Genomic DNA, 14,318 nt, shown 5'->3' with positions numbered 1-14,318 from the left:
CGTATTTTGGAAATCATTTAAAAAGTATATTCCTGTAAAGCTTTATACTGGGCCCCCAAGTTTAATTTGTTAAAGCAGTTGAGTTGATATTAGGGGTCTGGGCCTCATATAGTTTTTTTATATATATATTTATATTTGTTTGAGCAGTTTCCATTTGTTCTATTCAGGGGAAATATGTGGTATCTGGGGTGGTCTTGTCTGGCACAAAGTAGAGGTGTGTGTGTGTGGCAAACTCAGAGCTGGAAATCAAACAGTAGTGCCTGAGAGTCTCCCCATGTACGTGTGTGTTAAAACCAGCACAGCTCTATTATCACCAGAATGAAGACTGTGCCAAGGTGTTGCATTTTTATTAGAGACCCGTTGAGTTCACTGGACCGTATTTACAGGTGATTAGCACAGCGGTTACTGGGAGGCTTTTAAATCATTAATGAGATGTGAGAAACAGCTGTTTGCAGTTTATTTGGTCTCGGCAGCTGGAACAAGCAGGGAAAACACAAGAATCTGGGAGATTGATGTGTTTGCTTTGGCATTTACTCTGTTGACAACCACAGAAACAAAAAAAGTGTCAATTATATCCATGAGGCTAAAAGCCAAACGGTGTAATTAGCAGACACGTCCTCATCTGGGCCTTCTCAATCTGCTAATAATTTGATCATGATATTGAAGTTGCAAAACAACTTCTTCTGTAAAGATAAGCTACCCTGTACAGGTTTTTGTATATTTCATCCAATAATAATGCCCATTTGGAAACACTTAAAGGTGGGCGTTCTTAGTAATTTCCTATTCTGAAATATGGTGACAATAAATGAAAGCATGAAATAAAAAAACACAAAAGAAAATGTTGAGAAGCCTGTCAAACCTCTCTCTGTTAATGTCTCCACTCGTGGGATTAATTTGTGAAATTTGGCTCATGGTGGCATCATGTGCCTGTAATAATGAGCTGGAAACTATTGAGTTCCAATTTTTTATTTAACGGATTACAGCTCCAACAGCACTGGCAGTGCCTTACAGAATTCATTGAAGTGGATTGCAAGAGTAGAAATCCGGATTTTAAAGGTGAAGTGCTTAATGTTTTACATTAAAATACTTTCTCCCAAGATGCTTTTGAAGCTAGATGGTGTAGCTACAGCATCTACCAGCAGGGGGTTTAAACTTTTTAATGTCAATTAACATCAAAAAAGTATGATGATGATGATGATGATGATGATCCCCAAATATGATGATCCCTTGTGAGCAACACCTTTTCAGCACACTCTCATTGCAGTTCATAACTACATTTTAGCGAGTTGCAAATACGTATGAATTCATATTATTTCATTCATACGTGTTCGTAGACTCTGCTTATGCCCCAGTGATGTTTATGTTTAGGGGTGAGATTATGCTTCTTCTTTTTTATTTTATTTTTTTATCTTAAGTTTTCGTATGAATCAAATCTTACTAAAACCAGACTTCATTCGCCCCAATGGAAAGCAAATTCCATACACTGTCTGAATCGTTCCTTATGCTAGAATGAACTAATAGTAAATGTGTGAACAAGTGTACGTGACGTGAACAAGTGTACAATAATGTTTATACAATAAAATTATAATCACAATTAATCATCATTATTTCCAACCAGTCTTCAGAACGCAGAATTAATATAAAATTTGGTAAATATGTTAAAACATGTTGTTAAGCATATTTGATTATACTATGTCTTAAGTTTTTGTAACATTTAGTTACATTTTATTTTGATGAAGTCTCCTTTAGAAAATGTAACTATATGTAACTTTACAACTATATGTCAACTAACTCTCATTAGAGTATTAGTAGACTGTTAGGGGTTAGCAGAATAAGTTGACATTTACTTGCAAAGTTACTTACAGTCAGTACAGTAGAATGACTGTTGGGGGTTTTTCACAATAAAGCGTTAGCAGATATTTTGTAAAATTTGTGGGATTTTTCTTAAATTTTCCAATAGCCCTAGCATCTCCTTGCGGAACTCAGCCGAGGGTTCCTGGACCTCAGTTAGAAATAACAGAGTTAGTTGACATGTAAGTGCAACATTACTTATAATCGACAGAATGTCTAAAGGGGACCATCAAAATAAAGTTTTGATGACACTTTACAATACGGGTGCACTAATAATCATTAAAGCACAGATCATCATGAGTTAATGTATGGTTCATGGAGAACTAAACCATTCATTAATGATAACTGCATCAGCAACTAATAAAGAGTCTGATTAATGTAATATATGAATTGCTATTAATTAAATGTGTCATGTATTATTCCTTAACAACATAGTATTATCTAATACTGCAAATTAATGTGTTAATTAGTCAAAGCTGTGGAATTCAACTTCCGGTTGTCAATGATTAGCTAATGATTTGCAAAGATATTATTATGTTATATAAGTTTATTTTAGGGAATTTGTTGTATTGCATCACGCCACACACAGTGTAGACAGCATCACTGATTATAACTGGTACTTTTGAATCATAGACCTCAAGCTTCAGCCAGACATGTTCCTGTGCCGTGAACAAGAAGACACTGGATGTGCCATACAGTGGAATCCCGGTTGTAAATTGAAATCCATGCTTAGTGTGTATGACAAAACCAAAATAAAAATAATAGTCATGTGCCTCAACAAGTAAAGTCATGATATAATGATATCTTTGCAAATCATTAGCTAATGATTAATTAAAGCAGACAACTGGAAGTTGAATTCCACAGCTTTGACCCTTTGTGGTAATCAACACATCAATTTACACTATTAGTTAATACTATATACTGTTAAGGAATTAATACATGATTCTGATTGGTCAATCGTGCCATCCAGTGGTTATTCCTCGATAACAACCGCTGAAAACAGACAACACGGGCTCATCCGGGTTACTGAAGTCAGCAGCGCTATACGCTTGCTAGCTAGGTTTTGCTTTTGGTGAGCTAATAAAATATTAAAACTCAATCAAATCAATATTTTGTGTACAGTTATTTAATTATGCCATCCAGTATCATGGCCTCGCTCTCTCTTGTTTCACACAAACGCAGCTGCTGCCATTTTGTGACTATTGTTTTATACACTGTTGGATTATAAGATACAAACAGGTACGATTTTAAAACAGTTTCATCTCAGGTCAATATCTCTTATCCCCATAATGATTTATGTGGTGAAATTCTGTGTAATAAGTGGTATGACTGTATACCGTATCTGTCCGTCTAGTTTGAACTTGCCGCGCTAGCAACTGCACTCTCGCGAAAGCTTTATTAGCTCTTTAAAGAGCTAATAAAATATTTCAGCTCAGATCAATATTTTGTGTCTAATTATTTACTTACGTGGCAAGTAGCCGTGTAATAAGCTGGATAATGTACGTCCAGCGGTTGTTATTTCAGAATAAACCCCCGACAGGGTGATGAGGACCCTGACGCGAAGCGGAGGACAACAACCGGCTGGATGTACATTATCCCTTACTTATTAGTGCACTGCACCCGTATTGAAGAGTGTTTCCAAATAAAGTGTTACCTAACATTTGGTAAAAATTGCTCAAATTTTCCATAAGCATCCCCTTGCGGGCCTCAATGAGGGTTCCTGGACCCCATTTGGAAAACTCTTGTGCTGACCAGGCAAACCCTGATCCCTTGTCCCACTAAAGTTAAGATCTTTAAACAAGAAAAAATCAGTTATCAGCACATTAATGATCAGTTTACCTCTAAAACAAGCAGAGGATTGTAATATGAAGTATCTGTTCTGCAGTTTCTTGTGGCCTCTTTCTTTCTAATGAGTTTGCTGGAAAAAGAAGCTGACATGAACTTTCTTTTGCCACTCTGCTTTCATTGATTAACTCGCTGGCTCGATTTCCTTACGATTGAACGCATAAGTTGGAATACAGGTTCATCTTTGTCAGAAGTGCTGAATTTCAAATCAAAATGCAACTTGGTTTGGCAGATTAAAGAAAAAAAATATTTCTAAAGATGGTATCCATATCCTGGTGTGTTCACTGCATTAGGAGATTTGAGAGAGCAGCTCGCTCAGCGTTTTAAATGTAGAAACGCTTCAGTCTCAGCGGAAGCCCAAAAACAGTTAGCATCGACCCAGAGCTCTTGTGCGTCAGGGGCATCATTCTTCTGTGTCAAGAGTCCGATTCTGCAGTTCCTGATGCAACAAACTACTCTGTGATAAATGTACAGATCAGAAGGGAGAGAGTGGCTCTCGTGGAGCTGTTTTCTTCATAAACCAGCTGACAATCTCTTCAACTCTGACCTGAGATATATGCAGCCGGCTTTAATGGATGTGATCTTTTAGAAATGTTTCTGATATCAGAGCATGTTAAAAGCCTCTCTCCATTATAGCTGGCAGTTTGATAAGCCGCTCAAGGGCCTGTAGGACAGCACATCCTTAGTTAGAATGAAAGTGACTGTGGGACTTTTATTCGGCTGGTTCTCCAAAGTCCAAGATGTGACATTAATGAAATCTGTGTTGATAAATAATGAAGAATTATAGCTGCTTATATCTGCTGGTGATGGTTCAGAGTGGGTGTGTGATGGACAGCGCTATTGACGTCCTCTATCTACTTAACCTAATGGACATTATGAACTAGATGCCCAATGAAATGATGTCCAGAGTGTACATTTACTGAAACCATGAACTAATCGTTTTCATTTGTTCTGACTTGGGGAGTCCAGGTAGTGAATTTCAAGGGGGGATGGAGTTCCAGTACAAAATGGGGATTTCCTTCTGTAATCCACATAATAACCTCTAAATGCTTTGGAAATTTGCAACCCCATCTCACAGCAATTCGTACGAATTTTAAAAGGTGACTAATTCATACGAATTCATTCGACCTCACTTGTACGAATTCGTACGATTTTTGCTAAATCGTACATATTTTAATGCCCAATTAATATGAATTCGTACGAATGACCTAACCCTGACCCCGCCCCTAAACCTACCCATCACTGGGGTTTAGACAAATTAGATGAATTAGCCACCTTTTACTCACTCGTACGAATTCGTACGAATTGGTCGTGACTCGTGAGCTAGCTTTGGAAATTTCATAAATAAATATAGTGGGCTTTTCTGCATCTATGTTTTAAAAATATAAAATACGGTATGTTCCTAACTAGGGTCGCTCCAGGGAATATCAGCCATTTCCACCACTGCTTATAACTACAATTTTGAAGTATATGAATGTTTTTTTTATTTGGGACAGAATAATTTGCCCCTTAGACTTCCATTGTAAGTGCATTACTGTAACATTTTGTTTGTTTTTACAAACTTATTTAACTAAACTGTGTGTTCACAGTTGTAGTTCAGTTCTCTTGGTTCTTTAGGTCAGGACCATAAAAGAAAATTATACATTTAGTCCTGGTTCACGCTAAGCATTCACACTGTCATTTTAAACAGAGAACACAGAACTTGTCGAACATCCAAAACAATACTGTGTTCTGAACTAAATGTGATGGAGCTGACAACTTGTGAAGAGCTTATTAAATGTGTAAAGGAGTTAAAACAGCGACAGGAATCCCTCCATCACACACACTGACACACACAAACTAAGATCTGCTGCGAGGAGACGTGTTTCTGATGCCTTTACAGAACTGTTATGGGCAACATCTCGACTATGATGAGAAAAAACAGGTATGCTTTAATGCATCTTGTGACATCATGTCCTGTTTTTGATTTGTTTACATGTCTTTGGTCCATGCTGTGTTCATATTTAATTCAGGTTGTAAAATGTCATCTGGTGCAACTTTACAACAAGTATATATTTATTAGTTGATAATTCAGGATAATTGGGAAAAAAAAAAAAATCCTTAATTGAAAAGATTTTTACAGTTGTTTTTGAAAATAAAATGAATATGTGTATACTCACATATATTTGTCAGGGTTATGTCTAAGTTTGTTTAGTTTCATTGTGTTTTGGTTTCATTTTCCCTGTCTTGGCTGTGTTCCTGGTCATTATTAGTTTCCATAGTTCCTCACCTGTTCTTAGTTGATTACTCTGTCTGTCTATTTAAACCCTTAGTTTTCTCTGTTCATTGTTCCAAGTCATCTTATTTAAATGTGGTTGTGTTATTCTATTTTCCTGCTTGTATCCACTTGGAATTACTATTAAAAGACTGTTTGTTTGTAATCCTTCGTCATTGTGCGCTCATTACAGCCACACAGCATGACAGAACACAGAACCTAAGAAAAGATTTTAAAAATGGACTTACCAGAAGGCCGATTGCTCTGCTTAGAGCAGGAGCAGCGTAACCTCGAGAACAACACCAAGGACCTTTTTTGATATGGCATGCCTCACCCACTACCCAGATCACTCGTTTTGCGTCTTCTATTACACCAGCCTCAACGAGCAATCCAAGGCACTCCTACCCGGTTGTAACACTTCCATTTTCACTTAGGCTGTGTTAACTAAAACGCACAAAAGGGGTTCTTTAGAAAGACTTGACCAGATTAGCAATAACAAACCATAACATTGACAAACAGTATTCGGTCTACCAGCATCAAAGGAAAACACACACCAAACAATAAACCCAGTATTTGCTCACAGTGCAGCGCTTTATATTTTCACACATTAAATGACCCACACAACCCCAAATCTCTTCAATGTCCTTTTCTTTCTTTTTAGTCCCGGAAACACCCTAAAAGTCCAAACTAAACGAATCCTGTCCTTTATCAGGACGCCTGCGAAAGTTCGTATAATAATCCAAGGCCGATGCCAGTAAATTGTCCCATGACGTAGCAAACAAATAATCCGCCCATAAAAGAAAAGAATGCGATCATTGGTTTGCTGTTATATCACGCAAATAGGAGAAAGAACAAAACCAATCGATCTCACCAACTCCGTTGAATAAGTCCAGCCAGCCGTCTGTGAAGACTATGTTGACGCATCCTCAGTTGGGTAACGCGCTCGCTTTCCCCACACTACATGCGACGTTTTCTTATATGCCTCACCAACTCCGTTTGAATAAGTCCAGCCAGCCGTCTGTGAAGACTATGTTGACGCGTCCTCAGTTGGGTAACGCGCTCGCTTTCCACATACTACATGCGGCGTTTAACTTATATGCAGTCCGTTTTTTTAGTAGTGATGCTTTCTTTTTCTTTACCACCCCAGAGAAACAGTTTACAAAAAACTAGTAGCTGCAGCAACTGAGTACTAGCGCCCCTCCTGCCCTCACACACCTGCTTCCTATATCCGTTTCTAGTTTCCGTGTCTAGCCAGTTATCCTTTATACACCTAGCATTGTTTTTCAATGAAGTTTTATTCACTTTGAAAATATTACTGAATAGACATGGATGAAATGAGGGTGACACCACTTATAGATCTGGATGAATCCCTAGAGGAAGATGTAAATAGAAATGAGCTTAGTACCATGGCCTCTACTCCTACCTCTGTTCATGAGGTTAGTGAGCAGCTCAATAAACTTAAAGGAGATGCATGGGTCACTAGAAGAAATCCTGTGGGGGAAATTACATCACTGATTAGTTCTCTTTATATATCCCAGGCAGAAGAGAATGAACATAGCACTGGAGATGAGGATAATACATCTTACCTCACACTGCCTGCTCTCACGTCCATTACTACTGACTTAGGTTCAGTCACGGAGAGATTAGATAATCTTGAAACAGATTTCAGAGATTCTGTCGCTAGTACTTTTAACAGAGAAGAGAACATTAGAGGCTATGTTGACAGAAGTCTTGAGGCTCTTGAACAAAGTATGATATCGACACTCAAGAAGTTTGAAGAAACGTTAGTGGACTGTTTACATCGGAGGGATGAAAAATGGAAGGCAGAAATTCAACAGCTGAAGCGTGCCAGTCTTTTGTCTGTCTCCAAGCCTGTAAGAACCTCTGGAACTACTAGTCATCCTCCATATAGTCGCTCCACTGCAGTTCAAGCTTCTCATGGTCTGTCTAGAGCTCAAGCCTCCACTGGTGACGTCTCTCAAAGTCATTTTCCTCTTACTGTAGGTACCCATGCTGGGGGGCCTACAGAAAACACCTTTCCATCTCATTTTACTTCCATTACCTCCTCTAATATGCTGTCTGCTTCTGCGAATGATGCTCATTCTGCTAATGAGGCTCAGCCCTCTGTTTCTCTTATTGGACAGCACCATCAAGGTCAACCAGCTCCTACCACTGCTATGGCCCAGTTCAAGACATCATTCGCGGGGTCTAGTTTTCAGCAACAAACACCACTACTCCTTTGACTGGCCTTGATAGCCAGGTCACGGCCACTGTGCCTGTGGTTTATTCTAAGCCTGCTGTTCATATGGATTTCCCTTCTTTTAGTGGATCCAGAGAAGTGTCTGACATTCTTAACTTTGTGGAGCAATGTGAAACATATCTTGCTGTTCGGCCTTTAACAGTTACAGAACTTTTAGGTGCTCTTTCTGGCGTTCTTAAAGGACCCGCACATAGCTGGTGGTCTGTGGCAAAAAACAAAGTTCGCAACTGGCCAGAGTTCAAGGAGGCTTTCCAGGCTGCTTTCCTGCCTCCTGATTACCTCTCCGAGGTAGAAGAAAAACTGCGAGACATGGTGCAGCTGCCCGAACAGTGTTTGAGGGATTTCGCCTATGATTATCGTGCCCTTTGTATCCGGTGGAAGCCTGAGATCACTGAGGCAGAGTTGGTAAGGAAAATATTAAACAACTGTAATCCCAGAATCGCTGGCTGTCTTAGAGGCACCATTACTACAGTTGACCAGCTCGTTCAAGTGGGCACCCTGGTAGAAAAAGACTGCACCTCTTTAAAGGAGTACTGGGGCAAAGTGGACCAACAGAAGGCGAAAGAAAAGACCTCAAAAAAGACCCAGGAGAAGGGTAGCTATAAAAAACCTGCAGATATGGTGACGGTAGTTCAGTATGGGAAAAAATCTCCATTGGCTCTTCTACATGTTCCAATTGCAGTGAGGGGAAAGAATTGTCCTGCTGTATTGGACACGAGATGCACTTTTTCTCTCATGCGTCAAAGTATGTGGATGGAGGTGGCTCGACAGGGTGAGCAACTGAAGGCAAGTGGGGACCAAAGCTTTGCCCTTGCTAATGGGAAGACGTACGGTGCCATAGGAAAGGCACATCTTCTCTATTGCTGGCATGAAATGATGTGGGCTCTGGAGACGTACATCTTGGCTGATGACAATCTGGCATTTCCCATTATTCTTGGGTTGGATTTCCTCTGCAAGACCTCTACCATCATCCATATGGGGGACCAAACGTATGGGGTGAAGGGGCCCAGGGGTTATGCGTTTCATTCATTCCTGGCACCGCTTCATGAGAGTACAGGGGGTCAAGGCATTGACGCTCATTCTAATGCCAGTCTTTATGTAGCTATTCCTTCAGGAAGTGCTTTGATTCCATTTTCTTCTCCTGGAGTGGTAGCTCTGTCTTTTCCTGATCAACCTCCAGAGATTCAACAACTGCTGCAGGCCTGGCCTGAGGTGTGCTCAGGGAAACTGGGGAAGACCACAGTGGAAGAACACAAGATATTTGCAGTAGATGAGATTCCTGTCCGTTGCAAAGCTTATCGTGTATCCCCTTTTAAGCATCAGATCATTGTAGACCAGATAGAACAGATGCTCAAGGATGGCATTATTGAGCCCTCTCAGTCTGCCTGGGGTGCTCCAGTGGTTTTGGTTACTAAGCCTGATGGGTCGATAAGGTTTTGTGTTGATTTTCGACGCCTTAATGCTAAGACCCATCCAGACGCCTACCCCATGCCTCTCATACATGACCTTCTTGAGTCTATGCATGGGGCAGCTTTCTTCAGCACTTTAGATTTGAAATCAGGCTATTGGCAGGTTGCAGTGTCAGAGGAAAGTAAAGCCAAGACGGCCGTCATAACTCCAGTGGGTCTCTATCAATTCAAGTGTATGCCTTTCGGACTAAAAAATGCTGGAGCCACATTTCAAAGGTTGATGGAGAAGGTCCTGGGAGAGCTGAGGGGGAAAATATGCTGTGTTTACATTGATGATGTAATCGTGTTTTCGGCCAACCCCGAACAACATCTCAAGGATGTGGAGGCTGTCCTTAAAAAGCTCCATGAGGCCAAGTTGACCCTCAACCTAAAAAAATGTCTCTTTTTCCGACGTGAGTTGAAATTCTTGGGTCATGTGGTATCCGAGAAGGGTGTTCAGGTTGATCCAGAAAAGACCCTGGTGGTGACTTCTTATCCGATTCCCACCAATATTAAATCTTTGCAGCGTTTCCTAGGCCTAGTGGGGTGGTATCACAAATTCATAGATCACTTTGCAGACCTGGCAGCCCCACTTAATCAACTGAAGAGAAAAGATGTGCAGTGGATCTGGTCAGAGGACTGTCAGCAGAGCTTCGACCAGCTGAAAAAGGCACTGGTGAATGCTCCCATCCTGATACAGCCTGATCACGCACTGTCGTTTGAGGTTCACACGGATGCAAGTGATGTAGGGTTGGGAGCAGTGCTGGTCCAGAGGACTGGTGAGGGGGAGAAGGTGATAGCCTATGCTTCCAGGGGGTTGCGTGGAGCAGAGTGCAACTACTCTACATCCGAGAAAGAGTGTCTTGCGGTGGTGTGGGCAATTGAAAAATGGAGGCACTTCCTTGAAGTTCCTGAGTTCATCGTGTATACAGACCATGCTGCCTTGACTTGGGCCTTCAATTGTCCAAAGACTTCATCTCGGCTCACACGCTGGATCCTGCGGCTGCAACAATTCCAGTTTAAAGTCCAGTACAGAAAAGGCCTGCATAACATCGTTCCAGATGCGCTGTCTAGAGCAGTGACTCCTCCACCTTCAGCAGCAGCTTGTGTTTCCGTGAATACTTCTCCTGGTTCCACAGATCTGCCTACTTCGTTGAATAAGTCCAGCCAGCCGTCTGTGAAGACTATGTTGACGCGTCCTCAGTTGGGTAACGCGCTCGCTTTCCACATACTACATGCGGCGTTTAACTTATATGCAGTCCGTTTTTTTAGTAGTGATGCTTTCTTTTTCTTTACCACCCCAGAGAAACAGTTTACAAAAAACTAGTAGCTGCAGCAACTGAGTACTAGCACCCCTCCTGCCCTCACACACCTGCTTCCTATATCCGTTTAGGTGCACGGTGATAGGCTGACCACGGCGTATCAGCCAGCATTGTCCTTATAAAAAACACCCATATCTATACCATCACACACACAGTGGAAGTAAACATGATAAATACATATAAATGAGTACATACACATATCACTCAGATGTTATATGAAACCTACAAACATATATGCAATCATCTTCTATACTTAAACCCCTTTGATGATCCTTTTTAAGGAATGATACCTAAACTAATGTGGCAGTGTCACACGGTGATGGACTTGGGGGGATTTCACACCGTTCATGGAGTGGGTGCTGGTGAACAATGGATCTCCCTTCACCATCTACCCCGCTGAGAAAGACATCACCAGCCCCACTCCGGACCAAGAGCCAACATCATCCATCCCAGTGAATGTGTTTGTGGATTTCGAGGGAATGGAATGGAGCCCCGCCATGGGCGTCGGAAGAAAAAAAAAAGTGGGTGGGTCCTCCCCCAGAAAAAATGTTTACTGGAGTAACTGTTAAATACCATTTCATGTATTCTGGTGCCTTTTAATTAAAACAAGTAAACTAAACTCCACTTCACGTCGGGCGGTTCTTTGCCTCCACGTCGTGTATTAAATGCACAGCTATCCGTGGATTATCCCACTAATACCATGGTCATTTGCCAGCAATGACAACTTAAAGCTGTTATTGATGTTTGCAACGCAATATTTGACTGGAAGGGTACAACGGGCGGTTACTATCGTCAGTTGAGAAATATAATATAGCGATTCAACGGAAATGGAGTTTAATCTATTAGGGAATTCCTCAAGTGGAAAGGATTTGACTGACGGCGCTATGAAAAGAAAAATGCGCTGAATCAGAGACGGTAAAAGTAAGTGGGTCCAATATCATTGGTCTTAAAACGTGGGTGGGTCTTGTCCCACCCATATACAATGGTTCCGACGCCCATGAGCCCCGCCCACACTCCCGCCGCTGAGGCAGAGCTGCATATGGCCTCTGGGAAATGTAATGAGGATTTGGTAAAGGAAAATTCCCATGGTCTCCTGCGTCTCCAATGGTCGCACCCAGCCTCCCTCTCCCACCTCCTCTACCAAAGACAGCCAGTCCTTCAGCCCCACCTCCGCTGCCTCCCTTCAGTCCTTACTCCACTCTGCTGCGTGGATCTGCTTCGGGTCTTCCGGTCTTCAGTTCCGCCTTGGCTAGAGGATCCCCTAGCTTTGCCTCCAGCCGCAGAGCCCATCACTCCACCTCGGCTCACCGACCAGGCGGCTCCACCTTGGCTCCTCAGTTCCTCAGCACCAACTGGGGCACCCATCCTTACGGCTCAACCAGGCTTCCTCGTACCTCCAGCTCCTTGGTTAGTCGCCGCTCTGCCTGCGCCACGGACTTCCGGGCCTTCAGCTGTGCTCTGGCTCTTGACCTGGCTGTCCCTGCTCTCGTCTCCTCCCTAGCTCTTCCCATCGTCATCACCGCCCTGGCTTCTCCCGCCGACATCTCATCTGTTCCTCACCTGTTCTTAGTTCTGTTGATTATTCTGTGTCTGTGTATTTAAACCAGAAGTTTCCTCTGTTCATTGTTCGATGTCATTTTAGTTAAACGTGGTTGTGTTATTCTGTTCTCCTGCTTGTATCCTCTTGGAATTATTATTAAAAGAATGTGTGTTTTTAATCCTTTATCATCGTGCTCTCATTACAGCCACACAGCATGACCGTATTCAAGGTGCAAGGCAATTTTAGTTATTTTTTTTATACAGTATGTTTATATGCTTTTTGTTCGATTTTCAGAACCATATGAAACCAACATAAATAAAAAGATTTGGTTTCTAAAAATGTGGCACATTTAAACTGATATTCATTTATTTATTCTTTTCAGAATCGTGAACACTGTTGTGCCATATTCCTTGTAAGATTTAATTCTGACAATCACTGAGGTGTTTTGAATGACTCAATGGGCAGCACTGTGAGCAAGCTAAGATAAGAAAAGAAAGCTCTGTTAAGAAATGACCATTCTTTATATTTAGATTGTGGTGTTGACTTTAATACAACCTCGGTTAGAAACCCAGTGATTCTGTTTGATGGAATTTCAGCCATTCGTGCCCAGAGTTTTCAAACTGTAGTAAACATTAGCATACTTGTGCATTTGTGGATTTAGTAGAGCCTGTGTTGTCTTGTTTTACTTAGTTTTGGGTTTTAGTGTTATGCTACCATTGATTTATTATGCTTTTAATTACACTATCTGTCTAAAGAACCAAAATCATCCTCATCTCAGTATAAAAGATGAGTTTGTTTAGTGTGAGATAAACTCAGAGTGAGAAATATATGAAGTTGGTCTTTAGCTAATAAAAATCTAAACCAAGCCAGTCCCACAGCTGAATAATTTACTGTGTGCTGAGTGGAGGGAATCCAATACACTGAAACCAAACTTCTCAAATTTGACCACTCGCAATCCCCACCCTCCTGAACACACATATCCTCACACACAAACATCTGGGATGCAACGTCTGCAGAAAATGATGAGGCATAAGTCCCCACGGGTGAGATTACGGGATTCTTTTCCTGACCAAAAACATGGGACATTTTGCAGATATTGAGTCCGGAAAGCTTCTTCTCCAAAACCCCTCATATCAGTTTGTAATCCCTGGAGAGTCTATCTGTACTTTAACCTTTCTGCAAATTCATTTAAGCGAGCAAAATGCTTATTTAGATATTCAATGCAGGGAACTCACCTATTCAATCTGTAGGGTGGTTTTCTAGGCCAGTTTGATATAATTGGACTCTCTTTTGGCTGCTCGGCAACATAAACGTGTGTTTACTTTGAAAATGCCAAGAGGAGCTTTTCTGTGTATGTAAATATTACTGTGAATTGAGAAACAAAGTATAAATCTCAGAATATTTGTCAATTAACAGGAGCGGGAATATGGTACAAAAAAAGCAGAGAGCAGAACAGATGTTCGATTTGAATTATTCTATATCCTCGCTACATTGGTGTCCAAAAACGGTTTAAAAGATTCATTCGGTCTGAAGAAATGTCTTAATAAAACGGCTTGCGTTAAGATAATTATAAATCTGTCATCATATTCTCATGTGATAAAGCGATTCCACAATGATAGCAAAAACATCTGTTTCATGCTGTTCATAATAGGACTAACACAGACCATTTGACCCTTTGTGCAACACAATATCACTATCAATCTGACTTTATCTCTGAAGACGCCTCACGTCTGTTGAAGAAAAATAGCTAAAGAACATCTTTAGATATAATCAGGATTTCCCTAGAAAGTGCTCATGG

Source organism: Rutilus rutilus, assembly GCF_951802725.1.
Source record: "Rutilus rutilus genome assembly, chromosome: 22".
Classification (NCBI taxonomy): Eukaryota; Metazoa; Chordata; class Actinopteri; order Cypriniformes; family Leuciscidae; genus Rutilus; species Rutilus rutilus.
The sequence above is the reverse complement of the archived record's forward strand: the minus strand, read 5'-3'. Positions refer to the sequence as shown.